Source organism: Macaca nemestrina, chromosome 13, assembly GCF_043159975.1.
Source record: "Macaca nemestrina isolate mMacNem1 chromosome 13, mMacNem.hap1, whole genome shotgun sequence".
NCBI classification, from domain to species: Eukaryota; Metazoa; Chordata; class Mammalia; order Primates; family Cercopithecidae; genus Macaca; species Macaca nemestrina.
The window spans coordinates 72,467,413-72,493,408 of NC_092137.1; the positions used below are offsets into that span (position 1 = coordinate 72,467,413).

Genomic DNA, 25,996 nt, shown 5'->3' on the forward strand with positions numbered 1-25,996 from the left:
ATGCCAAATTTCTGAACAGACTTTCTTTTTTACAACAGTAGCTGGGAAAGACTAGAAAAATCCAAACAAGTCAAAGTGAAAACTAGTCCAAGGCCATACAGTGAGTTAACTGGACAGAGAATAGGCAGCATTATAATAGTAGAACAAATGCAAAGTTCCAAGAAGGACCTTAGGAATGTGATTATTATTAGGATAAAGCAGGACTCGGTTGATCTTTGTTAGTGTACACAAATATACATGTCTCTGGCAGCAAGTCTAGAAATAATTCAGATGGATGAGCTGCTCATGGCTAAAGGACTAGAAAGAAATCATCAAGTAAAAATTACAGGCAATATACAAGCAAACCATCCTGGGGGTACTTGAGTTTTCTTTGGCAGAAAGGATTACCCAAAAAAAACTCAGAAAATAGAAATGCGGAGGCTGGTAGAGAACGGCCTGCTTGTTTCTCCTCCTGGACTGTCTGTTACCAAACCAATTCATATCATGTCTATTCATGAGTGAAGAGAATTGTTGGATGTACCCTAACTTCACTGCCAATTCTTGGCATATAAGCCTCATCTCCCATGTAGACAGGAGCTCCCCAAGGATGGGGATTATGTTTTCTCCTTCTGACTCCTCAATAGCAGACTATTATATGGGCTAGATTCTCAGCAGGTAGTCAGCAAAGACATGGAAAATGGAATTAAATAGGTCAGCTAACATTTTGTAGCAACGATATTGGCTAGATGGTGGGAGAGACTTATACTTTGTGCTTCTCATATCAAACATTCCAAATGGACCAAACCTAGGCTGCTCTTGCCCAGCACTAGAAGAAAAGTTGTATAAGGAAGAAGAAAGCATCAAACAGGAGAGATGATACCTATGACAGGTGAGTGGGAATCCAGTCCCAGACATGTGAATTTAAGGTTCCAATGGAAGACACCTATGATTAGTGACTGGAAACACAGCAGATGTTTGGTGACATGTGGGTTGGGTCTTAGTAGGCAACATGGGGCCTACCTCATGTTAGAGAAAGCCTCCTCTTTCCAGAAAACCTGCAAGGATTCCATGGGGAGCAAAGCATAGTATGAGCTAAGGTAGGCATGCAGACAGACACAGATGCTAAGACACACTGACAGTGGCCACACCCCTCTTCCTCAGGGGTGATTTTTTTTACATGTTTTCACTTGAACAGGAACGCTGAGTCCTGTAGAGAACTGCACTCCCAAAGCAGGTGTGTCCTTGAAGTAAACTTGATGCAGGAAAACCTGAATTTGCACTTGATATACATTCCAGAAGAATTCTTCATGTTAAACAAGATAGACTACAAAATGGTTTCAAATAACATGCTTTTCTGGGACACTTAACATATAATCCAAAAAAAATTCTAAAAGTTCTACCTCTTCAGAACATGGCTGCTGTATAAAGTGCAGCCCACTTTCACTAACATACAGAACACTAACCCCGGAGAAGCTTCATTTGCCCACTCCCTGTCTCTGACAGAATGAAACTAATTACATCATTATAAATTATTTTCATAATCACTGATCCACATCTGCCTTTTTTTTTGGAGGCAGTAGAGCACAGCAAAAGAGCCCCGAGGCTGAGGGTCCTCTGACTGATAGTGTGACCCCAAGCATGACACCAAATCTGTTTCTCTGGTTCAGATGTGGAATCATAATAGCTTCTATCAGCAGCTGAGAGCAGATTAAGAGAACAATTGTAAAGTCTACTAAAAAGCACAGAATTGACCAATGACCCATTTGTGTTTATTGCCCAAGATTTCCTCCAACTCCTTGTCTCTGGTGCTAGGCCTCTGTGATTCAAAGAAGGGCATCCTGAGTCTCCTCAGGAGCACTTCCTGACACAGAAATCTGGGCAAATGTAGAAAATGGAAAGCAGGGCTTATTTCAACAAACATAAATTGAGTACCAACAATGTCTCAGTCACTTTTCTAGATACTGCATATGAAATGATGTTAAGATGTTATCTCCAGTCTTGAGGAAATCAGTCTGGTAAATAAATTGATACAGAATGATGTGAATACCCTAACAGGTACTCTAACAGGTTATAAAGAAAGTTCAAAAGCAGGGCATCTAAGCCTGAGCCAGGTCGGTGGTGACTGAAGGGTGGGGTGGAGGTGTCAAGCAAGGAATCTGACATGGCTAGATCTCTCAGGAGTGCTTTGGGAATAACCAAGACAAATGAGGCCTCATATACTAAGCTAAGGAGATAGATTTTAGCCTAGAGACTTCTCTGCTTATTCTCATCACTGCTGCTACCTGCTTTTTTCTAGATTAGAAGATGGAAAACTATAGTCACTACTTGTTGTAAATAAAGTTTTGTTGAAACATAGCCATGTTCATTGATTTACATAATCATCTATGCTGCTTTTATGCTATAATAACTGAGGTAAGTAGTTGTGACAGAAACCATATGACATGGGAAGCTTAAAATATCCACCATCCAGTCTTTTGTAGAAAAAGTTTGCCTGTAGATCCAAGGCAGGGAGGGCAGTGTGCTCTGAAATTCTCTCAGATGTAAGACATTTAATACCTAGTAAAGAAAGAAGAAAAAAATGTCTTTAGGGAGACCCTTCCCATTGTAATGAGATGGCATAAAATTCATCATCCTAACAACTGGCATAAAAATTATTTCATGGGAGAAAAACATGTTTGGGGGAAATACCCTGCTTGGTAAGACTCCCAAGGTGCCAAGACATCTAGTAGAGAAGGTAGAAGCAATTTGGTATTCTGGTTCTTGAGAGGCAGAATGTGAAGACAGGAGATTTAACTAACGTGTGAGAAGGGATAAGAAGAAAATTCTTCATGGTATTGTGGTTCCAGACAACTTTGGAGAGGGAATCTAATAAGTGACTTTTCAAAACTGTTTGCTGTGCAGCTCATGACACAATCAATCTTCTTTACAAACCCAACGCCTCAATCCTGGTCTTTAGACAAATCCACTCTGCTCCCAATTGCTGGGTGAACGATTTCTCTCTCTCTCTTTCTGTGTGTGTGTGTATGTGTTTATGTGTTTGTGTGAAACTCAGAGCAGAAGCTGTTTCACACCTAGAAAGCTGCACAACTGCACTATGGAACTGGGAGTGCAGGAAGCAAGAAGACTGGAGGTGTCTACGGATTCACAGAAATCTGGAGGGGGCCTTTGGATTTTCCATAGGCTATGGAACTGTGGTAGGGAGAGGTTCCAAGTTTTTCTGATTTCTGTACATTAAGGGGGTCAAGCTTATACTTGAGCTTTGCAACAACGGCCAGTAATAGGCTGGTTCCTGGCCCTACGTCTGACCTCCTCTTCTTTTACCTAGCGGAGTGAGGGCAGACAAAGAGGTAGAGGAAGGCACAAAGAGTGGCTGTGCAGCTCCCTGCTTTCCCTGCAGCCCAGCTCCAGGTGGATAGAAGCTTCATTCAGTTCTTTATCAGTGACCAATTGCCTATCAGCAGCTTCCTCTGAAAGGGAACATCACCCTGAGAAATATTTATTTGCCTCATAAATGTGGGTTTATAGGTTTTCTGTCTAAACTTTTCACCTTTTCTCTCTTGGTAAAGAGAAAAAAAGAAAGACAGGGAAGCTTCAGGTTCTCCTGTTGTTACCAGCTGGTGCCTACGGGAAGATTCCCAAATAAAAATGCCAACACCAAGCATTCCTTTGAGTCAGAGACTGTCCTGTAGGGCCATTTCTCACTGATGACAGCATCTGTCCTGCTGCAGGGAGCAGTAGGAAAGCCTATTATCACACGGGCTGATAATAATCATGTACACATACATGTTCAAGGGGAGGATGGCAGGCCCCAGTCATGGGCTGACTGAGTTGTCACTTGTTGGGGTGGTAGAAGCAGGCAGATGTGAATTTTGAATGGAATTGCTGCCACAGATGTTGTAGGAGAAGAAGGTAGGAGCCATGGGCCAGTGTTTATTTTCTTTCAGTATAGTGTGACTTGTTAAAGGTTCCTGGGTGGGTGAATTAGGGACTCTATGATTGAGTTGTTAACCCTTCCTCTCTGGACAAAATGACTAAAGGCCTTAAAAAGAATCCCTGCAAAGAGAACACACAGTGAAGATAATATTAACAATGTAAGCGTAAGCAAATATCAAGAAAATGGCAGAGCTCAAAAATCTCCTAATCATAATACAAGCTCTTTATCAGCCACATTATAAAATAATAATAGTAATAAGCTAATCAGATTTGATAAGTCAGTCCCCCAGATCTGAAATGATCAAAAAGCTATTTATATTATTTGTATTCATTATTATGAAAAATGAACTTAACCTAAGTATATATTATGCTTTGAATTATTAATATTAGTATGTGTGTGTGTACAAGCAGACTTTCAAAGGTAATGATAATGTTCTGTCTGTTAAACTGCAGTGGGAAGAAAGTTATACATGGGAATAACCTTTTGCAGCTACTCAATGTCTAATTATAATTTATTAGTAAATTTTTATACATACAACTATATTAGGGGGAAGCTCTTAAAATGTCTTTTACCAACAGTAGATTTTCAATCAAAAAACTTTGGAGACATTGGGTAATAACCTGCAGGGAAAACTACTGCAAATTCATAATGAAAATGATTCAAGTTCTTTTTTATAAATGGATAAATTAAGAAACATAGTTGTAGAAAATTACATCTTGCCTTATATAAGTCATTATTACAAATTACAACCCAGGCATCCTATGATAGGCAGAAGAAAAAATACCTAACATTAAGGGATGGCAAAGCAGGTAATGTCCTTACACCCTGGGTAAATTTAGAATAAGCTAGGCTCTCCATGGCCTTTGAAATATGCTTGAGTCTGGTAGAAAGACTCAGCACTAGAAAAATTAACTTCTTAAGATCTTTAGCTCAACTAGATATGCATTTAAAATCAATTTCGTTCACTTGAATTTGAAGGCTAGAGACTGAATAAAATTGCAACTCAGAATTTCATTGCCAAATTTTGAAACTAATCAATAGATTCAGCAAAGAAGCATTAGATAAGTTATGGTTCTTGACCACCAAGGGATGCTTTTTGTTCATTTGTTTTCCATCCATAAACTTCAAATTTCAGAAGGGTTCTGCCTCCCAAACATTTTGTTAGGTAAACACTAGTTCCCAGGAAGACTATAGTTTCAGACCCATAGTGGTGGTATATTTGCTATTTCCTTTTTCATTAAATTTATTTTCCTCCTTTCAATTCTATTTACTAATTAGTTTTTATGTAAAAATTTAACGAGCCACTTCAAGTCTACTTTGGACATAAGTGGGATTAAATAAATAGATAAAAAGTGTTCACCAGCATGCTGTCCATCCTTGAGGGTCAAAGGAGGGCCCCAGGCATCGAGTACCATATGCATTCAGATCAAGGGAAAATCAGGCCCAAAATGTTTTAAGTTCCAGTCTGCCAAAAAGTTGGGCATGATTTAGATAAACAGAAGAGAATGAAGGGAATTTCAAGCAAAGAGACTAGTGGAAGCAAAGGAGCAGAAACAGAAGTAGCTGAGATATATTCAAGGGAAGAAAATAGACATTTCTTGAATACCTATTATGTGCCATATTGGGCTAGGTATCCTACTTATCCATTTCATTTAATCCCCAGGAAAATCAACAGCAGAAGAGGCAGGTACCTCCATTTTATAGATAAAAAAAAGAAATCCCAAAAAGGTTAAAAGAATGGGCCAAAAGGAACATATGCAGTAAGTGACAGAGTCAGGACTTGGACCCATGACAATCTGACTCCCAAGCCTGATCTTTTCCTCCATTCCCTTTTGGGCCTCTGTCAAGGGCTAGTTGGATGAAAGCAGAGGGCATATAAAGGAACAGCAGTGAAGAGGCTGAAGAGGAAATAGGTGGGATTAGACTATGCAGAGTACTGGAGTACTGACTCTCAGTCTAAGGACTTAAAAATAATCTACATTCCACGGGGAGTGGTAACATTTCAGTAGCAATTTATTTAGTGGGATAAATTTGGTAGTAGCATACAAGATGGACTAGAGGAGAAAATTTCTAGTCAGGAAGATCTGAGACAATAAGGATCAGGATTGGGATGGCAACAACAGGGTGACAGAGGAACGGATGGCCACTGTCTCAGTTCTGACTGAAGGATTTGAAGGCTAACTGAATGTTGGAGGAGACAGGGAAGACTAAAACATGATCACAAAGCAGGTTTTTCAAAATCAGTTGCCTTTAGAGACCAGGCGCACAATACAAATGAATGAATCAGGCAGGTGAAATATGATAGTGAGTAGTGGGGGCTATGGAAAACCTATACAACCTATACAAAAGTTTTCCATAAAGGTTACATAAAGATTATGTACTTTTGTATAGGAAAACCTATACAAAAGTACATAATCCTCCTAAAGGCATTCACATTTAGATGTTTTAAAAACATTATGCTGATCACTCATTGGGCCATCAGTCTGAAACTTTTGTATAGGGTTTTGAAGCTGGATAGGACACAAGGCAGACCAAAGAGGAGAATGTTGGATATTGCCCCATGATCTACATGCCTCTCACATTCCCAGAGCTTTCTCTCATTGGCAGGGTATACCACATTAATTAGGGTCATTATCAGTCTTAACTTTTATCCACCAGCTGAGTTGACATATATGTCCCACAAAGAGGAAATAGGGCCAAAATGAAGAGAAACATATTTCAGGTTCAAGCCAGTGTTGTCAAGGCTTAGAACACCATGTTTTCACATGAGCTAAACCAATGGCCTTCAGAACAGATCCCAAAAGAACTCTTGCCTCCAAGGAAAACCAACAAAGCATTCAGGGCCTGCTCTCTCACAGAGCAGGCTGCCTCCTCCTTTTCCCCTTTCTCTACTAGCTGGGTCCAGTTTGAAAAAGAGTTTTCAGATCAGGCCAAGTAAAATTATAAGGCAGAGAAAAAAGAAATTTATAGATATTTATTGAGAACCAAGTGTTGGCTAAGTGACATATGTTTAACTTAGATAATGTTATTAGATCCTTTACATAATTCTGTGAGATAGGTTATTATTTTTCTAGATGTGAATAAGAAAGTAAATAAATAGCAAAGTAGTAGTAAGTACAAAGTAAGTAGTAAGTACAAAGAAAGCAGTAAATAGCAGGCCTTAGACATGAATTTAAGTCTTTTTAAGTCCAAAGCTACTAGATTTGAGGTTAAGTCTCTTTAACATCCTTCTACTATGCCAAGAGCTCAGGTCTCCACTGTTCCCCATAACTGTTCTCATTCCAAACAAAAGCAGATGAACCAACACGTCTTTGAGTTCTTTCATATGTGTCTTTTGCTTAAGCTATGCCAGTACTTACACAATTTAACAGGAAACAACACTGAAATCAGATTACTACAAATCTGGGGTTCTTGGGCCAGGAAAGTCCAAAGTGGGGACCATACTTAAATCCTGGTATGAGGCAACTCTGACTGTGTGACAAGGGCTGGTTGAATCATTGCCTGGCTTTTCTAGCCTTTATTCATGGGCTACAAGTTTAAAGCTGGAAAGAACCTCCAAGAAGAGCAGAGCAGAAACTCAATGAGATTCCAGGAAGCAACAGAATTCACTAAGGGAACCACATGAAGAGAGAGTGGTGCTACAAGTGTGAATATCAGACTAAAGAACAGAGTCCCAACCAGAGCTGGCTAGTGAGTCACTGTGATTTCTGACAACCACTAGGCTGTAATATTGAGCCACTCAACACAGAAGATTGAAAATTCTATTTAGATTTTCAAGGTGATTTTATTAGGCAGCTGACTTAAAGGGTAAGGTTACCTTACAGTTCAGCACCACACTCAATTCCAAGATCCTCAAAGGCAATACATACAAGCAGGCCCAGTAGGTAAGTGCTTGCTAAAAATCTTGGCCAAGTCTAAGAAGCAAAACTTGCTGAAGACTATTCGGAAATACGTGCTTGTATTTGGGAGGCTGGGGGAAGTGAAGAGATACATCTTAATTTTTCTCTTTGTCTTTGCTCACTGTGAATTTTTATAGGCAGAGGGTAAGGCTAGCTAAGGGTCTGTGGCAGGTTCCAATGACCAAGAACAGTTAATGCTCAAAGAAACAGTGAAGTTTTGAATTACTTAAATCTTAGTAGGACAAATAGCTTCCTCTCCACCACCACTCCCCATCACCATGAATACCCTTCCTTTTCTATCACAATCTCCTTTCTGTCCTCATGCCAGAAATTGTCACAATATTACTTCTCAGAATTCTCATCTAAGGGGTCAAGCATCCTATATGAAACAGTTTTTGCCTGAATTCTGCCTGGCATTTTCAAAACATCCTGAAACCCCAGACCTTTCAGTTTGTTCCATATTATTTGTCTTTTGGTTAGCAAATATACCTTTAGTCATCCTGCTTTCCTTTGGTAGCTTCAGACATATTCTTTCGGCTTTTGAGAGGTTTTTATTTTTATTTTGAGACAGAGTTTCACTCTTGTCACCTAGACCGGAGTGCAATGGCACGATCTCGGCTCACTGCAACCTCCACTTCCCAGGTTCAAGTGATTCTCCTGCCTCAGCCTCCCAAGTAGCTGGGATTACAAGCATGTGCCACCACGCCCTGATAATTTTTGTATTTGTAGTAGAAATGGGGTTTCACCATGTTGGTCAGGTTGGTCTTGAACTCCTGACCTCAGGTGATTCGCTCGCCTTGGCCTCCCAAAGTGCTGGGATTACAAGCATGAGCCACTGCACCCGGCTTGAGAGATTTTTAGACTTCTGGAATAGAAGAGAGAAAACCAGCATTGTAGCCCTGGATTTGTCACTAGTAGTCTTGCAACTCAGGATTCCTTCTAAAATTCATGTTTACTGATGACCAGATATCTATCCTTCCAGCTCTAAGATTCTAAATCTAATTAATTTCTTTAAAAAATATATATATATATACACACACACACACATATATATACACATATATATATACACACACACATATATATATATTTGGTAGAGACAGGGTTTTGCTATATTGCCAAAGCTGGTCTCAAACTCTTGGCCTCAAGTGATCCCCATTCTCCCACTGTCTTGGCCTTCCAAAGTGCTGGGATTACAGACACAAGCCACTGTGCCGGGCCAGTGAAGCTATGGCATAGAGAGTAGTTCTTAGCATTTAGCAGAAATGGGACTGATAAAATGATAGACTGTGAGGAATTGTAGAGAACTATACTATTATTTCATCTTGCAGAGGAGGAAACTGAGGTCTGGAAAGATTCATTATGGCAAAGTTACCATGAATGGGGCTGTGGTTGGAATACAGGCCCCTGATTTGAATCCACTTTTTTTTCTAATATATGATGCAATTTAATCAGCTGGAGGAGAACAAAAATCATTGAGAATAGTACACAGGTCAGGTGCCTAGAGAGGTGAAGGAGAAGGAAAGGGAGTTTCATTTTTAATTAAAAAATAAAAATAAAAGAGAATATAAAATCCATCTTACCCCAGTGAACAAATGTTAATAATTTGTCCAGTTTACTTCAGATCCTCCCTTTGTTTTAAAAAATAAAACATTATAAATAAAGGTGAAATCCCCCTGCCTTCTCTCCATTCCTTCACTTTCCTGATGAAGGCTGCTATCATGATTTTGTTATGTATCTGCTACATGTTTTTATGCTTTTAATAGATAAATAATATATGGTAATGTTCTGTGTTTTAGTTTATATCTATATCTATATATACATACTATGTATACATATGTGACATTATACATAATATTCTGCAACTTGCTTATTTCATTCAATCTTATGTTTTCAAGATCCATCCAGGTTGATCCATCTAAATCTAGTTTATTTAACTGCCAAATAGTATTTTCCACCGTAGAAGTACACTTAAATATACTACAATGTATTCATCAATTCTTTCATGATGGAAATTTGTACAATTGTGTTTCCAGATGATAGAAGAATGCGGTGTTGCTTGTACCCAGGGAGCAGGCAGCATGCTAGGTGAGTATGGTGAGAAGGGGTTATCATCCTTTATCACTATATATGTGAAATGATGTAAAAAAATTGCAGGGCATTTAGTGAACCAGCTTAAATAGTCCCTGCATTTGATCCCACAGAAAGTGGCAGAAAAAACTCAGATGATTAGTCCAGGCAGGACTCTTAATGAGATAACTGAAAGGAAATTCATCTCTCCTTCGAAGAGAACATGCAGAGGAATAAAGAAAGCACAGTAAAGCTGACATCACTATGCCTACCCTGAACAGAATTAAGATAAACACAAACTATTTCTTTTCTGAATTGTAATGTTAGGGAGTTACATCCCCATTTCTAAGCCTTTGGGAATGGATCAGCAAGTCTCTATAAGATTTTCAAAAGTATATGAGGCTGACCTGGGATGGTAGAGAGGAACAGGCTCTGCTTCCATAGTTATTGTGTGAGGTTGCAAGTTATTGAATTGAGAGTCCAAGTTTACATTTTTCTTGAACTTCAATAAGTTGCTGAATTTCTTCAAGATGCATCTAAGTGCCCACTAGCAGTGTTTGCATTGGATGGGAAGAAGACATTAGGAGAAAAAAGAAACCTCCTTGTTATGGGAAAGCTTGGTATCATTCTCAAAGATGCTAGGATGGAAAGACTTCTTGCCTTATTCTGCATTGACAAGCTTAATCTTCTAGTTTCTTGTGTGGCTAGAGCAATAAGGTCTTAGTCTCTGATGGCATGGGAGCCTTGATCCAACATTAGAGCTACGTATTTATCATTTCTGGTCTATAATATGGCTTGTTGTGAGGCAGTTTCTCAATCAGGTGAATTTTTAAAAACCTGCTCCAATTTCTTGAATAAGGATGTGAAAGGAGATACAGTAAGTGAAAGCACTTGAAAACTTCATCTTGTTATTACAGTTAACAACACCATTACCACAGGGTATCATCATTATTCAAGGAGATTTTTAAAAAGCAACTAAAAACTGCCCTTTGTGAACTTTAAAACAACAGGAGCTGTTCTGACTTTTACTTCAATGTAATATAGATGGCAGCCCCTGGCTTTCATCCAAGTTACAATTCCCTTCTCCCAACCCCAGAACCATCATGTCCATATTCCGTGTGAACCCAGGACAGACAGACATTCTCCAGATTAGCATTTATCCATGTGGCTTGTTCCGTGGAAGCAGAGTTCCCTCTAGGACTTTACCAAGGGCCAGATCATAAGCAGTGATTATTTGGAGGGGACCACCCACAGTTTATACCATGAGCAAGCTGCGGGAGAAAAAACCTGTCTTTTTACCTGAGATCTCTCCCATGTCTACAAGAAAATCATTCCAAAGTAGATACCAAGGTGACATTGAAAAATCACCATCATCTTGTTTTAGCCGGTCTCCTTGACTAGTCCTTCTCATCTGGTGATAAGTCACATTCCTGACTTGAAGATATCTTTAGCGGCTAAATATTCCCCAAACTTTCCCACCTCCTGTCCCCTTTATGGATCGCACAAACATTTTACAGCACTGAGCCGGGGACAGAGGGTAAGGAGTTTAGGAATCCTGAGACTCACACTGAAGAGTGGTGGTGAGGCAAATCCAGATCATTCTGCCTAGAAGCCGGCCAGTTCACGACGTTCATTGTTTCTCACTTTTGTGCCTTTGGGCAAGTTACTAACCTCTCTCTAAAATGAAAATAATATTTGCCTTGGTAGAGTATTCAGCATAGTGCCTGGCACAAATGTTCAGCAAATACTGGTGATAATGATGATAATGACAATGAAGATGGCAAACTTATTCCTGCCTTCACTCCTTCACACTTGCCGTTCTCTAATTTACAATGACTTCTTTTCTCTTTGTTCTATCTAAATCCTTCCCATTCTAAGAGACCCTTAAGAAGTCCTTTTCAATCAGTCCCAGGCACAATATTTCAATTGGTAGTATCATAGCCTATCTTAAATTATGAGTTATTTCTTTTGTCTTGCCTCCCCAGGGAGATTATAAGCTCTTTAAGGACAAGGATTTTTTTCTGTGCTTCTACCTGACACATGTCTGGGCCCATGGTATGCGTGATATACTTAGCATTGAGAATAGTCAAGGGAATTTCTATTTGCTGGTCATAGAGTGGTACTAAGCACATTACAAAGGGAATTTCACAGCTAAAGGCTGTGTCTTTCTGGCTGCTCAGTACCATTAGACTTCCATTTCAACTCATACAACTAAAATGGTCCTATATTGGCTAAAGGAGTAAACAGTCTATAATCCCTGAATGAGCCTCAAATGAGTAAGGGATTATAGAAGCTAGTTCGAGATTTAATACTTTAATTCACTAAGCAATTATTCTTACTCCCTATATTGGACAACAAATTGTATTTCCACATTCCCAAGAGAGCTGCTGAGGTACAACAGAGGTATGTCCCCTATGCATATCTGTACTGGCCCAGAGGCTCTGGACCATCAAGATACTGAGATTATGGCAAATAAGAGTTGGTAAGAAATCATCAAGTGGCCACTGCTCTTCTGTAAGTTGTTAATGCTCAGGCTGTGGGCCTTCAATGTATTATACACTGCATCTCTAAGCTTCTGGAATTCTCTGGCCTGGAGGCCTTTCTGCAAATGGGCTGGAAACTACAGCACAGCCCTACAATGGGAAGGAACTTCCAATGGAGTTCTATCTTGATGTTGTCTTCTGCTTTCTCTGGATACCAGCAAAGTCCCTGTCCTTCCTCCTATCTCTAAGGTCAGATAATAGATACTCTCCCCTTTCAGCCTGTGAGCAGCTTGAAGGCTTGTCCATTTTTTTCTTCTTAGTGTTTAGCACTGTGTGGTGGAGTAGAGAAGGATCTCAAAAAGATGTGTGCTGACTGATGATTGTGAGAAAGAATCGTAGAAGGCCACCATTGTGGCAAGGCCCTGAACATATCACAGGAGCTCTCCCTGAGCTCCCCGCCCTCTGGCTCCTTGAGGTTCTCTGGAGTCCCAGGGTCTGGCTCCACAAGGCTCTAGTCTCTGCTTCTGTTGGTGTTTCTTCATATTCTCCAAAAGGCAGGGAATGGGTGGAAAGGCTCAGCCACAGGATATTGGACTGTTTACAGTTGGCCAGGCCAAGATTAGCGTGAGCACAACATATGCCAAGTTCATTGGAAGTTACATTTTCTCTTTGTTTACACATTAAAGGGGAGAAGACCAGAAGAAAAAAAAAGCAGGTGACCTCCTGTTAACCTCAGCCGTCTGCAAAAGGCTGCTGCCCTCACCTCTGAATGAACTTTCAGATTATCTCAGACAAGATTCACCTTGCGCTGAACTTGTACGCCTGCTCTGAAGCCCCCAGTCACGTAGCTGTGATTAAACATTACAGAGTGGCCATAAATTTACAAAAGTATTATTGTGCCTTGCTTTCCTCTTCTTCTTTGGGAGAGGAAGAGGGCAATGGGTTTGGGGTGGGGGGAGGCAAAAAAAGGGAAACACACAGTCAAACAAACAGTTCCTTTTCACAGCTCTGAACAAAAGAGAAAACATTGCATAGGTGTCCCAGAAAGAAGGGGAAAGAAATTTGGTCATGTGAGAGAAATTAAAGCTCTAGAAGAATGCAAAAGCCTAAAACTCAACGGAATAGCTGAGGTGCTCCTGGTCCCATTTCCAGACAGTCTGCAAGTCCACAGATGAAAGACAAACCTGCTCTGGTCCTTGCTCCTGGTTTCTCATGAAGGGTATCCCTGAAATAATACTTTTGCCAGAGAGAGAGAGAGGAAGAGAGAGGGCATGAGGCAACTGACAGGGCAGCAGGCAGGAGAAAGAAGGCTGCGAGAAAACACAGTTCGTTTGTTCTTTGAGCTGCTATGAGAGATGAGGAAGCCCCAACATCTGGGACATTTAAACAGAGACTGGATAAAGACTAGTCCATGTTCTAAAGGAAACACCCTGTAGCTGTACCCAGGAGACTGACCAGATGACCTAAGAACATTTGTTTCTATGATTCACTATTTTATGCTTAAAGTAGAAAAAAAACGGATATTCCACTGAAGTAAAATTTGTTAAACCCTCTAGGATTCCAAAGCCAAGATACGCCTGCAAAAGGCCTGTGCTGACCATGAAACAATGAGACCTCTATAACCAGAAAAGGCCAGGGAGTGCTCTATTTAATCCAAAAGAATTGTAAAAAGTGGTCAGGAAGCCCAGACTGAGGTGATAGGCGCTGGCCAGCAAAGCCACCTTTGGAAAGGAGTCGTTCTGTCTCTGGTTACCCTATGGCAGTGACAGGGGTGCTAAAGAGGCTCATTGTTTCTATGGTTGGCAAGGCCTTGCCCATAAAAGCAGCAAAGTCCAGGGTCCATCCACATGAGGAAGGCGGCTGATGGCTTAGCTCTTGCTGCTTTTAAGAATCAGCCAGGAGTCAAAAAACGGGCCTATGGAAATTCTCAGGCATTGCCTCTGACACACAGAGATGAGCCAGGAAGTGAAATGGCCAGTGTCAGGGCAATATTGGTGATAGTGAAGCTCCGCGTGGGAGTTCTGAAGTCAATCTCTGGTCCCCAGGGGCAACCTGTGTTCAAAACTCCGGCCTGGACTTGGAGAAGAAAGAGAATGGATTCCTGCCTCTCAGTGTGAGTTCTGTGAGAGACAAGACTATTGGGTAGAAACACAGGGGAAAAAGGATAATAAAATGTACATTCGTTGTGAGCCAGATGGGCCAGGTATATATTAAATGCATTATTGGTACAGTCTCAATTAGTGTGATTCTAAGAGGAAGATACTATTTCTCATGCCTATTTTACAGATAAGGTAATTGAGGCACAGGACAATTTAAGCAACTGCTCAGAATCACACAGCTAGTAAGCAAGGAAGTCAGAATCTGAAACCAGGTCTATCTGATTCAATGCATCTTTAAATATGAGAGCAGAATCTTAGAAACGTAGAATTAAGGAAATCTACCAAAGTTCATGCCAGGCAGACTGAATAAAGTGTCCTCCTCCTTTTCCTACCATCCTTCAAGACCCTGCTTAAGTACACATCTCCTTTAGGAAACCTTCTTGAACACTACTATCAGTTCCTTAGATTTATCCCTTCTCTGAACTCCATTTGTACCTATTGTTCATGGTGCACAGGAAGCACTATATCACATATTTTTCTATTCTTCCAACTGTTTGTGCCTCACAGTTGAACTGTTGATTATGTCAGTAAACTAGATGTTGATAAACAGAGAAACCCAAGTGTTTTATGCTCATATCTCCCAGAATAGAACATCAACTTTTTGAGCAAGGGACACATAGTGGGACCTCAACATACTGTGACTAAACTCCACAGAGACTAACAAAAAGCTCTTGATGTATTAAATAAGGATACACTTTATAATAAGTAAAGTTGTTCATTAGTGGAATGTGCTGGAACAGAATGAGTGAAATGTGTGAATGTGTGAAAGTAGAATAAGTTCTACTTCGTTAGTACTTTTTCCCAAGATAATGTAGTTTTATTGTGTATTTCTGTATTAAAAACAATTTATGCTTTTTGCAAAAAAATTCAGAAAAAACTTATTTAATTCAGAAAAGCATAATGGGAAACCATCATCCATAAATTTCATTCCCTAGGGATAATGACTGTCAACAATTTGGTATTTAGCCTTTAACACTTTTTGTCTCGCCAAAATAGAGCAAATTATAGATACTGTCAAAAGCAGATTTTTCCCACTAATACAGAATAGACATCTTTTACATGTAAATACACATAGATAAATGTAACCAATTTTAAAGACTCCACAGAATCTATTTTTAACAGCTATATACCGTACTAAGTTGAACAAATCCCTTATTGATGGGTATTTTGAGTTTTTTCCCCAATCTTTTTTTATATTACCGAATGTCTTGATGAAAATTCTTGAATATACATCTTTGCACATTTCTTCAAGTGTTTCCTTAGGGAATAGTGTGAGTTACAATATGGCACAGTGGTTAAAAGTGTCAACTCTGGATCTAGATAGCAACTCATCAGCTTTGTGACCGTGGGCAAGTCATCTAACCTCTATAATCCAGTCTCATTATTTACATAATGAAGGTAATAGTACATACATAATTAGGTAGGCATGCATATTTAAAGAGTTAATTCACCCAAAAGCACTCAGGACAGTGCCTTTTATGGAGTAAATGCTGAACAAATGTTAGCAATGATGGTGATAATTGATGATGATGATGATAATGGTAAATTCCTGGAAGCAGAATTCTAGGTCAAAGCTTTTGATATCCATCCATAAACTGCTTTCCAGAATAGTGTATCAATTTACATTCCCATTAGCAGGTACCAGAGTGTTTTTGAATGGAAGTATTAGATGAACATTTGTCAAAATACTAGAGGGACTAAACAAAAAGCTTTAGGTTTATCATCTCAATGATCCCTTTCTATCATAAAATACCATGCTTCCTTGCTCCACTGCTAAATCATATAAATGTAATGAAAATAATAAAACAAGTTGAAAACCCCTGGAACACCTTAGAAGGAGAGTGCTAACTTGCACTTAGAAAGTGCTTTGTAGTTCACAAAATGTTTTCAAATATATTCTCATTTTTCGGTTCAAGCACCACCTAACTTATTGGCTATGCAAATTTATACTCTCCAACTGGGACAAGTGAGTGATGATCAGATTATGAAATAACCAAAGGGATGTCAGGTCTCATCTTTTTAAAAAATTTTTCAATTTTTATTTTAGATGCAGGGGGTATATGTGCAGATTTGTTACATGGGTATATTACATGATGCTGAGGTTTGGGGTACAGATCCCATCACCCAGGTAGTGAGCACAGTACCCAATAGGTAGTTTTTTCACCCATGTTCCCCTCCCTCCCTTCCCCATCTAGTAGTCTGCAGTGTCTATTGTTCCCATGTTTATGTCCATGTGAGCTCAATGTTTAGTTCCCACTTATAATTGAGAACATGCAGTGTTTGGTTTTCTGTTCCTGCATTAATTTGCTTAGGATATGGCCTCTAGCTGCATCCATGTTGCTGCAAAGGGCATAATTTAATTCCTTTTTATGGTTGCAAAGTATTCCATGGTGTATATGTACCACATTTTCTTTATCCAATCTACTACTGATGGGCACCTAGGATGATTCCATGTCACTGCTATTGTGAATAGCATGGCAATGAACAAACAAATGCATGCGCCTTTTTGGTAGAATGATTTATTTTCCTTTAGATATATACCCAGTAAAGGGATTGCTGGGTCGAATGGTAGCTCCGTTTTAAGATCAGGTCTCATCTTAACCCTTTTCTAGATCCTAAGATCCAGCCCTCTGCCTCAGAATGAAACTCAGGGTGCCTGCACCCTTTACCTCACAAACACGAGATCTAAAGAGCTCTCTTGTATTCTCTTACTAGAAATCTTCCAATGTCACTAAGTATTAAGAAACTCCTTTTCTGTGGATTTTAACCTTACAATACAGCTTTTTTTCTCTACTTTCTAGAAACTCTTTTATCAAATGAATACATAGGCAAGGAGTTACAGATACAATCTTGTTAACAGAAGTAGCTTGAAATATTTAATATCGCTAGGTGTGGTGGCTCACACCTGTAATCCCAGCACTTTGGGAGGCTGAGAAGGGTGGATCACCTGAGGTCGGGAGTTCAAGACCAGCCTGACCAACATGGAGAAACCCCATCTCTACTAAAAATACATATTTAGCCTGGCATGGTGGCGTATGTCTGTAATCCCAGCTATTCGGGAGGCTGAGGCAGGAGAGTTGCTTGAACCCAGGAGGCGGAGGTTGCGGTGAGCCGCGATCACACCATTGTACCCCAGCCTGGGCAACAAGAGTGAAACTCAGTCTCAAAAAAACAAAACAAAACAACAACAAAATATAATCTTACTTAGTTGTCTCTCCTTTCATCAACTGGGACCTTTTACCAGGACTGAACAAATAAAAGTTCCTTAGCTGTTTCTATCCTGCTCCAATAAAATCTTCTTTCTTAAATTTTCAAGTTTCTGAGGCTGAGGTGGGAAGATGGTTCAAGCCCGGGAAGCAGAGGTTGCAGTGAGCCAAGATTGTGCCACTGTACTCCAGCCTGGGCAACAGATCCAGACGTTGTCTTTAAAAAAAATTTGTTTTCCGGTTTCTGAAGAAGCAAAGCTCAGACTTCCTAAAATTCTTTATCTTAGCACCCTCCGCTGCTGATAGGAAGTGTGAGCATCTCATTCTATTAGAAACTAGATGTGTTTCAGCCAAAGACCCAGTGCAGACCTATGCTTATAGCAGAAAAAAACAAATGGCTCCTTTAAAAACTGGGCTGTTTCATTTCTGATCATTATAGCATTCTTTGCTTAAGTAAAGGCTTACAGCCACATCAGAGAATTAGTGTTGTAACTCATCCTGTGAGTGTCAAAATCAAGGTTAGGGTGCTGAGAATACAACTAGGCACATTTGAATACACTCTTACTTACCAAGGACCATCATCAAGGCAGACTCTTTCTTAAAATTAATGTATTTAAATTTGGTCCTCAGTGATAAGATTTTTATGTTGTTGCTTTTCACATTCAAATATGATGCACCTAATGATTCTGCTACACATGGATTTTGCAAGCATAATTTTTTAAAAAGAATTATAAACAGGAAGACTTTCTTTTGGTAGGTATCTGTAGCTGCCATGTGTAGGGTGTGCTGATCTTTTGGGTCCTAAACCTTTGCTTGCTCTCAGCTCCTCCTTAGTCTCCCCTGGTTTGTCTCCAAATACTGTTTTTTTAGGCATCTACTCAATCAACCTTTATTGAGTATTTTCTCTGATTTACCGTCATGCAAAACGTTATGCGGACTACCAAGAAAGGAGAAAATACAATCTCTTCCTTCAAGGAGTTTACAATGAATTAAGGAGCCAGATCCACATATTTAAGTCAATCAAAATGCATTTTTGTGGATGGCATATTGCTAACTTTCCATTAATCCTAAATAAAATGAACACGTCAATGTGAAGTATGGTAGGGATCACCACGGAAAGTTTAGAAGGAAGAGCAGCAGACGATAATATTTTGTTCATACTGGATAGCTGGATACCCATTTCCTAGCACGATATCAGATACAACAGATACTCAATAAATATAATGAACTGCCCCCTCTCCTGACCTGCCATCTATTTCAAAGCTAGGGGACCAGGTGTTTTCCAGGATACGTACCTTCCCCAAAGGGCCCCTGAGTCATTACAATATCCAGAAAGTTGTACAGTTTTCTGGCAGCTATCCCAAAGGGGGCTGGCTGTGCCTCATCTTACAAGTCAGTGTGTCTTCTTCTCTGGGCACAGTGCCGGTGGAAGCTTGGTTTGCACTTTGTTATTTTTTTTGTGTGTGGGTGGTGGGCAGCAGCAAGGTGGGATTACAGGTCTTCAGGAGTGAGGTGGAAACTTTGGAATCTTTGTCCTTGTTTCCTCAGCAAAGCACAACATACATCCCAAAAGGGCAGTCGGCTGTGGAATCTTGGATATGATGGCTGAGTTACAAGAGAACAACCCTTGTTTACAAAGGCATTTCTTCAAAATGTCTTTGCTTGGCACTTATTTTAGGGTGCTGATTAGCCTGAGTTAAATGTTATCTGTAGAAGGTGAAACACCACCTCCTGTTCCCTCCAGGCAGCGACAGCTTTCTCCAGCCTGGGTTGATTCAGGAAGTATTAGCAATTTTACCCTCTTCCTTCTCAACCCAAAATGTATCCTGTCTTCACTAACTGCCTGGGCACCTGCAACCTGTAAGACTCATTCCTCAGTGGACCAGTTTCCATGTCCCCTTGCAGACACTCAGAGATGTACTGACAGGTGATCCTAGAAAGTTAAAATATTTCTGGACCCAATTTCTCCAATAAAATGACGTTTTTGGACTAATTGATTTCCAAGGGCCCTTTTCTAGTTCTGAAACTTACTTTCTATTAATAAATGTTCCGTATTCTCCAACGAGAGACTGAGGTGAGAAAATGGGCCCTCTTTTTCTGCTAGAGCTGTACTGTCAGGCAAAGGAAAGCCTTGGGAGAAGCCTGGTATAAGCTCAGGACTAAGGCTGGGCTCTGTTTCTGCACGTGCACCTTTACTCACTCACCATTTAATGAATGCCTCCACATACCCAAAGCCATAACCGAAACAAAAACTTTGTCCTTGCTTAAGATGGAACATTATGCCACACCCACCATAAGCTGGGTTTTATGGTGATTTCACATGAACCACCATGCATAATGAGGTTGCTAGAAGGTGATATGTAGAGTTCTGAATGATTTTTAATATATATCTCCCTAATTCCCACTGTAAATTTGGTATGTGGTCAGGTAGCATAATCTTAGATTGCTATGAAACCAATGTGATTTTAGATAAAAGTATATTTGTTTTTGTCAATCTTAGAAACTATATGAAGGATTTGGGAGGTTGCATATCAATTTGGTTTACCTGTTGCTTTGGTTTGACTTTTTCTGTCACCCAGTGTTATGCTGCTTAAAGTTTATCCCAGTGATTCTCAATGGTGGACTTTTTCCAAACCACATAGCTCTCCCCAAGACTCACTGCTCTAATGAGCCATGAGCCTCTGACACAGATGGGAGTGTGTGGAATCCCTCAAGTGTGCTGAAGTGGGAAAAAAAAAAGAGGCTCCATTGCTTTGGAATATGCAGATGGCATTTCTCCCTTTGGCCCAAGAATGGTGTATCAAAATGAATGCTGTTTCAAGGGTGGTTGACAGGGTCTGCCCTAGGCCTAGTTGGTGCCTCTCTCTGTAGGAAGGTAGCATTTTGCCCTTGAGGGATGTCTAGATGTAAGGAGCAAAAACATTGTTTTCAAAGGGTGTAATGGTATCTACCAGCTACCAACAGCCTGATTCAGCTCTTAATCCACTCCACAATTCTAGTTTCTTGGGGCAAGGCAGGCTGTTTTATGACTTGAAGAGATTTGCGTTAATTACCAACATACCATAGAGATAAATCTGAGTTTCCAACACACATAGGAACAGAATAGCCCTAGAAAATAATAGCCCTATAAAAGAGGAGTTGGAGTTGCTGGTACTGAGAAGGGATAAAAGAATAAAGCAATAAAAAAAAATTAAATGTCAGTATCAAGCATATTAACTGAACTGAAAATCCCTGAGTGCATAATAAAACACCTTTAACTTAATAAAAATGCATTTGACTTAGACAATAATGGGGGAAATGGACCAAGAATTTGCAACTTATCTTCTTCCAGGTTTTTCCTCACAACTTCTATCTTATGTAAGAGAAGCAGAGCTCAAGCCAATGATAATCAGCCTTTCAGGAATGTATGGAGAGTGACAACTTTCATGTTCTCTATCTCCACTATAAAGTGAACAAAAAAACTTGAATACCAATTGTAGTACATGATGCTTAGGTTAAATACAAAACAGTTCTTACTATAGCAGTATAAGAGGCACTTGAAGGGGAACCTTAGGTGGTGTAGTAGAGTGTGTTTCCAAAGATAGCTGCAAGAGTAACTCCCATCCCATGTGCTGCTTTGCAAAATAACATTGTCACTTTCACACCAAGAGGTAGAGCCTATTACTTTCCTTCTGAATCTGGGCTAGCTTTAGGACTTGTTTTCCTCAAGAGAATATGGTAAAAGTGTCGCTATACACCTTCTGAGGCTGGGCCTTAACAGATACTAGCTTCTGCTTCACCATTTGGAATACGGACCCTCGAAATTCAGTTGCCAAATAAAGAAGGCTAAGCTAGCCATCTGGAGAGGTAAAGAGAGGTCTCAGCCTCCTAGCCAACCCTGCCAAGGCACCAGACTTGTGAGTGAAGCCATCTTAGCATTTCAGCCCCAGCAACCATCCAATTGCAACCTCATGAGATATGCTAGCTAATACCATGTAAAACTGCCCAGCTGAGCCCCGGCCAAATTCCTGACCCACAGAATAATGAACAAATAAAATGGTTGTTACTTAAAGTCACTAAGTTTGGGGTTATCTTATTAATGTAATAAAAGATAAACAGGTGGAAATATTCCTCCTAGAGAAGTTCTAGGAAAAGGAGAGACGGCCATCTGTTTTGTAAACTTAGGCAGAGGCAATTTGTGATATCCACTTCACCTTTCTGGATTTAACAATCCACTGGACATGGAGAAAATGGAGGAATGAATTACCTTAGAATCTCTACAGTGACTCCTGTTAGAACTTCAGGATGGGACGTCCTGATAGGAAGCCTTCAAGGTGTGCTATGATCTAAATGAGTGCATCTCCCCAAAATTCATATGATGAAATCCTAGCTCCAAGGTGATAGTATTAGGACGTGGGACTTTTGAGAGGTGATTAGGTCATGAAAGCAGAACCCTCATCAATGGAATTAGTGTCCCATAAAAGAGACCTGAGAGAAACCTCTTACCCCTTCCATCATGCGAAGACACAGCAAGAAGTCTCCATGCCAGAAAGTGTACCCTCACCAGACACCAAATCTGCCTTGATCTTAGACTTCTCACAACTGTGAGAAGTAAATTTCTGTTGTTTATAGGCTATCCTGTTTATGTTATTTTGTTATAGCAGCCCGAATGGACTAAAACAAGGGAAAATTGGTTTTTCCTTCGTAGCTCTTGGAACAGAAACTCTTCTTGTTTAAGAAGGTGCTCCACTGATGTTATTCTGCCCACCACCCCATACAGTCCATTCCTGCTGTGGAAAACTGAAGTCAAGAATACATCAGTTCTGTTCATATTGTCATCTGATGTTATTGAAAACTGTGACTGGTGCCTGGAGCACAGGATGTGCTAAGTATCCTCCCTTTAGATTACTTGTTATCGGTCTGGCACGGTGGCTCCCGCCTGTAATCCCAGCACTTTGGGAAGCCAAGGCAGGCAGATCATGAGGTCAGGAGATTGAGACCATCCTGGCTAACATGGTGAAACCCCGTCTCTACTAAAAATACAAAAACAAAATTAGCTGGGTGTGGTGGCGGGTGCCTGTAGTTCCAGCTACTCAGGAGGCTGAGGCAGGAGAATGGCATGAACCCAGGAGGCGGAGCTTGCAGTGAGCCAAGATTGCGCCACTGCACTCCAGCCTGGGCGACAGAGGGCAATTTGTCTCAAAAAAAAAAAAAAAAAAAAAAAAATTACTTGTTATCACACATGATTGTGGTAACCCAAGCCCCTTTTCAGTGTCTCTTCTGGCGAGGATTCCCCAGCCAATCTACCACGTTTCTGTGTAATCATTTCTTCTGTTTCCTTCGTGCTGCTCATGCTTTCCACTTATCAGCTGATCTGCAGTTAGAATGAATCAGGTATGTGAGGAGATGGCCACTTGCAGGCTTCTTTCTTTACGACCAGATCAATGTCATTGATGGGAGATTCCCACCTACCATAAAAAGATTAATTTGATGTTATGAACAGAAACAAAAGCTGAGAACTCGGGGGAAGCTTTTCCAAAAGGCTGATGCGATGTTTCTGCATGCGAAAATTTTGCTTTGGGGTTGTGAACTCTTTAAAACAAACAGTTGAGGTCATTGTTAATGGGAGACAGGATGACTCGCATAGTTTCTGTCAAGTCTGACTGCTTTTAGGGAGGAAATGCAGCAGAGAGGGTTGGGTTTTTTCACAATGATCCATCTTTCAAAAGCACAAGTGAATGCCCTCTCTCATTAATCATAAGACTCCAGCTTATATTGGAAATAGGGAGCAAGAGCTACTCATGGGGACACCATATCTCTTCTCTTGCTGAATGGTGAGAGGACCAAATAATCCCATCTTTCCACTTGACTACTTAAGGGACACTTCTCTTGGCAGGCTGAACACCAGAAGAAGGGATGCATATCCAAATCAGTAAGTCTTACTGTTTCATGGTTCTCTTCTGAGGTAGGATGTTAGGGAGGAGAAATTATGTTTCATTCTGGGATTGCCCTGGACTAGGCACAAGTTTCATGGCATCTCTTTAATTTATCACTCCAGCATCACCCAGTAACCAAAACGCCAAAGCAAATGGATCTTCTCCTTCACATTATCTCACCAAACTGTCTCACCCCTTACTTCACACAACGCTTTTTACCTAAACCTAACTTCCAAGTTATCGTTATTATCACCACCCTCAAATGACCAAGGAAATCAGAGTAAAAACTTCATAGGAAGTTGCAGAACCAACTAGACTAAAATCTAAAGGAAAACAGGCACCTTCAAACAGACAGAGGACATGAGCTTTTGCTTACTTGGGACAGATGCTGGGTGCCAAGCAATCTGAAAGAAGTCAGCTGAAAGAAGCCAGCTAAAATTGTTAACAACTAAAAGCTGAGCACATACCATGAGTACAGAACCTTTGGGATCAATACACATGAGAAATTTGCATCTGTTAGGAGACTTCCTCATAGACCTCATTGTTCATAAGAGATTGGAACAGGGCAGGAGACCAGAAAAGGCCTCCTTCTGGAGGCCTTGAGGAGATGTATAATAGTCACTGCAGGAAAGAAACAAAGCTCAGCCTTAGGTGCTTCTATCCTTTCTCCATTGCAAAAGCTGTAGGCTGCTGAGGAAAGAAAGGGCAGCAAACCCTATTGCCTTTAGGGCACAAGGGAAGACTCAGTGCAGCTGTGGTGAATGGAATAAAAAACAAAACAAAACAGAACAAAAAACCCTTGTATCTATGAGAGAAAGACAGCAAAAGGAACTGGGTTCAGATCCTTAGAGGTCCCTTACTGCTTAGGTAGGAAAAGGATCACTGAGAACAAAAAATATGAACACTTCTACCCCTCAAAACCAAGCTAGCAAGCAATAAATAATCAATGCCAGCACTAAACTTCTGGGGTAAAGGCACTGAGAGGAAGCACAAAGGGAAGACTTAAAACAAGAATGTCTACTTTTTGGGCAAAGGACATGAATAGACACTTCTCAAAAGAAGACATTTATGGGTCTGACAAACATATGAAAAAAGGTTCAACATCACTGATCATTAGAGAAATGAAAATCAAAACCACAATGATATACCATCTCACACCAGTCAGCATGGCAATTATTACAAAGTTAAAACAACAGATGATGGAGAGGATGTGGAGAAATAGGAACGCTTTTACACTGTTGGTGGGAATGTAAATTAGTTCAACCACTGTGGAAGACAGTGTGGGCATTCGTTAAGGATCTAGAACCAGAAATAACATTTGACCCAATAATCCCATTACTGAGTATGTACCCAAAGCAATATAAATCATTCTTTTATAAAGACACATGCACACATATGTTTATTGCAGCACTATTCCAATAGCAAAGACATGGAACCAACCCAAATGCCCATTAGTGATAGACTGGATAAAGAAAATGTGGTACATATACACCACGGAATACTATGCAGTCATAAAAAGGAATGAGATCATGTCCTTTGCAGGGACACGGGTGAAGCTGGAAGCTATCATTCTCAGCAAACTAACACCGGAACAGAAAACCAAATACCACATGTTCTCATTCATAAGTGGGACCTGAATAATGAGAACACATGGACACAGAGAGGGGAACAAAACACACGAGGGCCTGTTGGGGGCAGGGGCGCAAGGGGAGGGAGAGCATCAGGAAAAATAGCTAATGCATGTGGGGCTTAAAACCTAGGTGATGGGTTGATAAGTACAGCAAACCACCATGGTACATGTATATCTATGTAGCAAATCTGCATGTTCTGCACATGTATCCCAGAATTTAAAATTAAATAAATAAATAAATAATAAAAAGAATGTCCACTTTTACCAGTTCTCTTCAACACAGTAATGGAGGCAATGGAATAAGGAAAAACAAAAAACAAACAAACAAACAAAAAACAGCAAAAAAAAAAAAAAAAAAAAAAAACCTAAAAGACTCACAGACTGGAAAGGAAGAAATAACAGCACTATTAATATATGACAAGGGGGTGCATGTAGTCCCAGCTACTCGGGAGGCTGAGACAGGAGAATGGCGTGAACCCGGGAGGCAGAGCTTGCAGTGAGCCAAGATCTCGCCACTGCACTCCAGCCTGGACGACAGAGCGAGACTCCGTCTAAAAAAAAAATATATATATATATATATATACACACACACACACACACACACACACACACATACATACACACACACACATATATATATGACAAGGTCAGCTATGTAGAAAATACTCCCAAAATCTACCAAACAGCTACTCACACTAATAAGTTTAGTAAGATCACAGGA

At 40.3% G+C, this 25,996-nt stretch overlaps 1 protein-coding gene and 1 long non-coding RNA gene across 7 annotated transcripts in view; one reads left to right on the forward strand and one right to left on the reverse strand.

Annotated features, from left to right (window-relative positions):
• Positions 1 to 25,996, reverse strand: part of LOC105465254 (exocyst complex component 6B) — a 676,825-nt gene that overhangs the window by 14,667 nt on the left and 636,162 nt on the right. The gene's annotated exons all lie outside the window — the stretch shown is intronic.
• On the forward strand, positions 812 to 13,189 carry LOC139357895 (uncharacterized). Its single transcript, XR_011611898.1, has 4 exons — positions 812 to 868; positions 2,276 to 2,391; positions 9,849 to 9,900; positions 13,052 to 13,189. It is a non-coding gene; the product is annotated as an uncharacterized lncRNA (long non-coding RNA).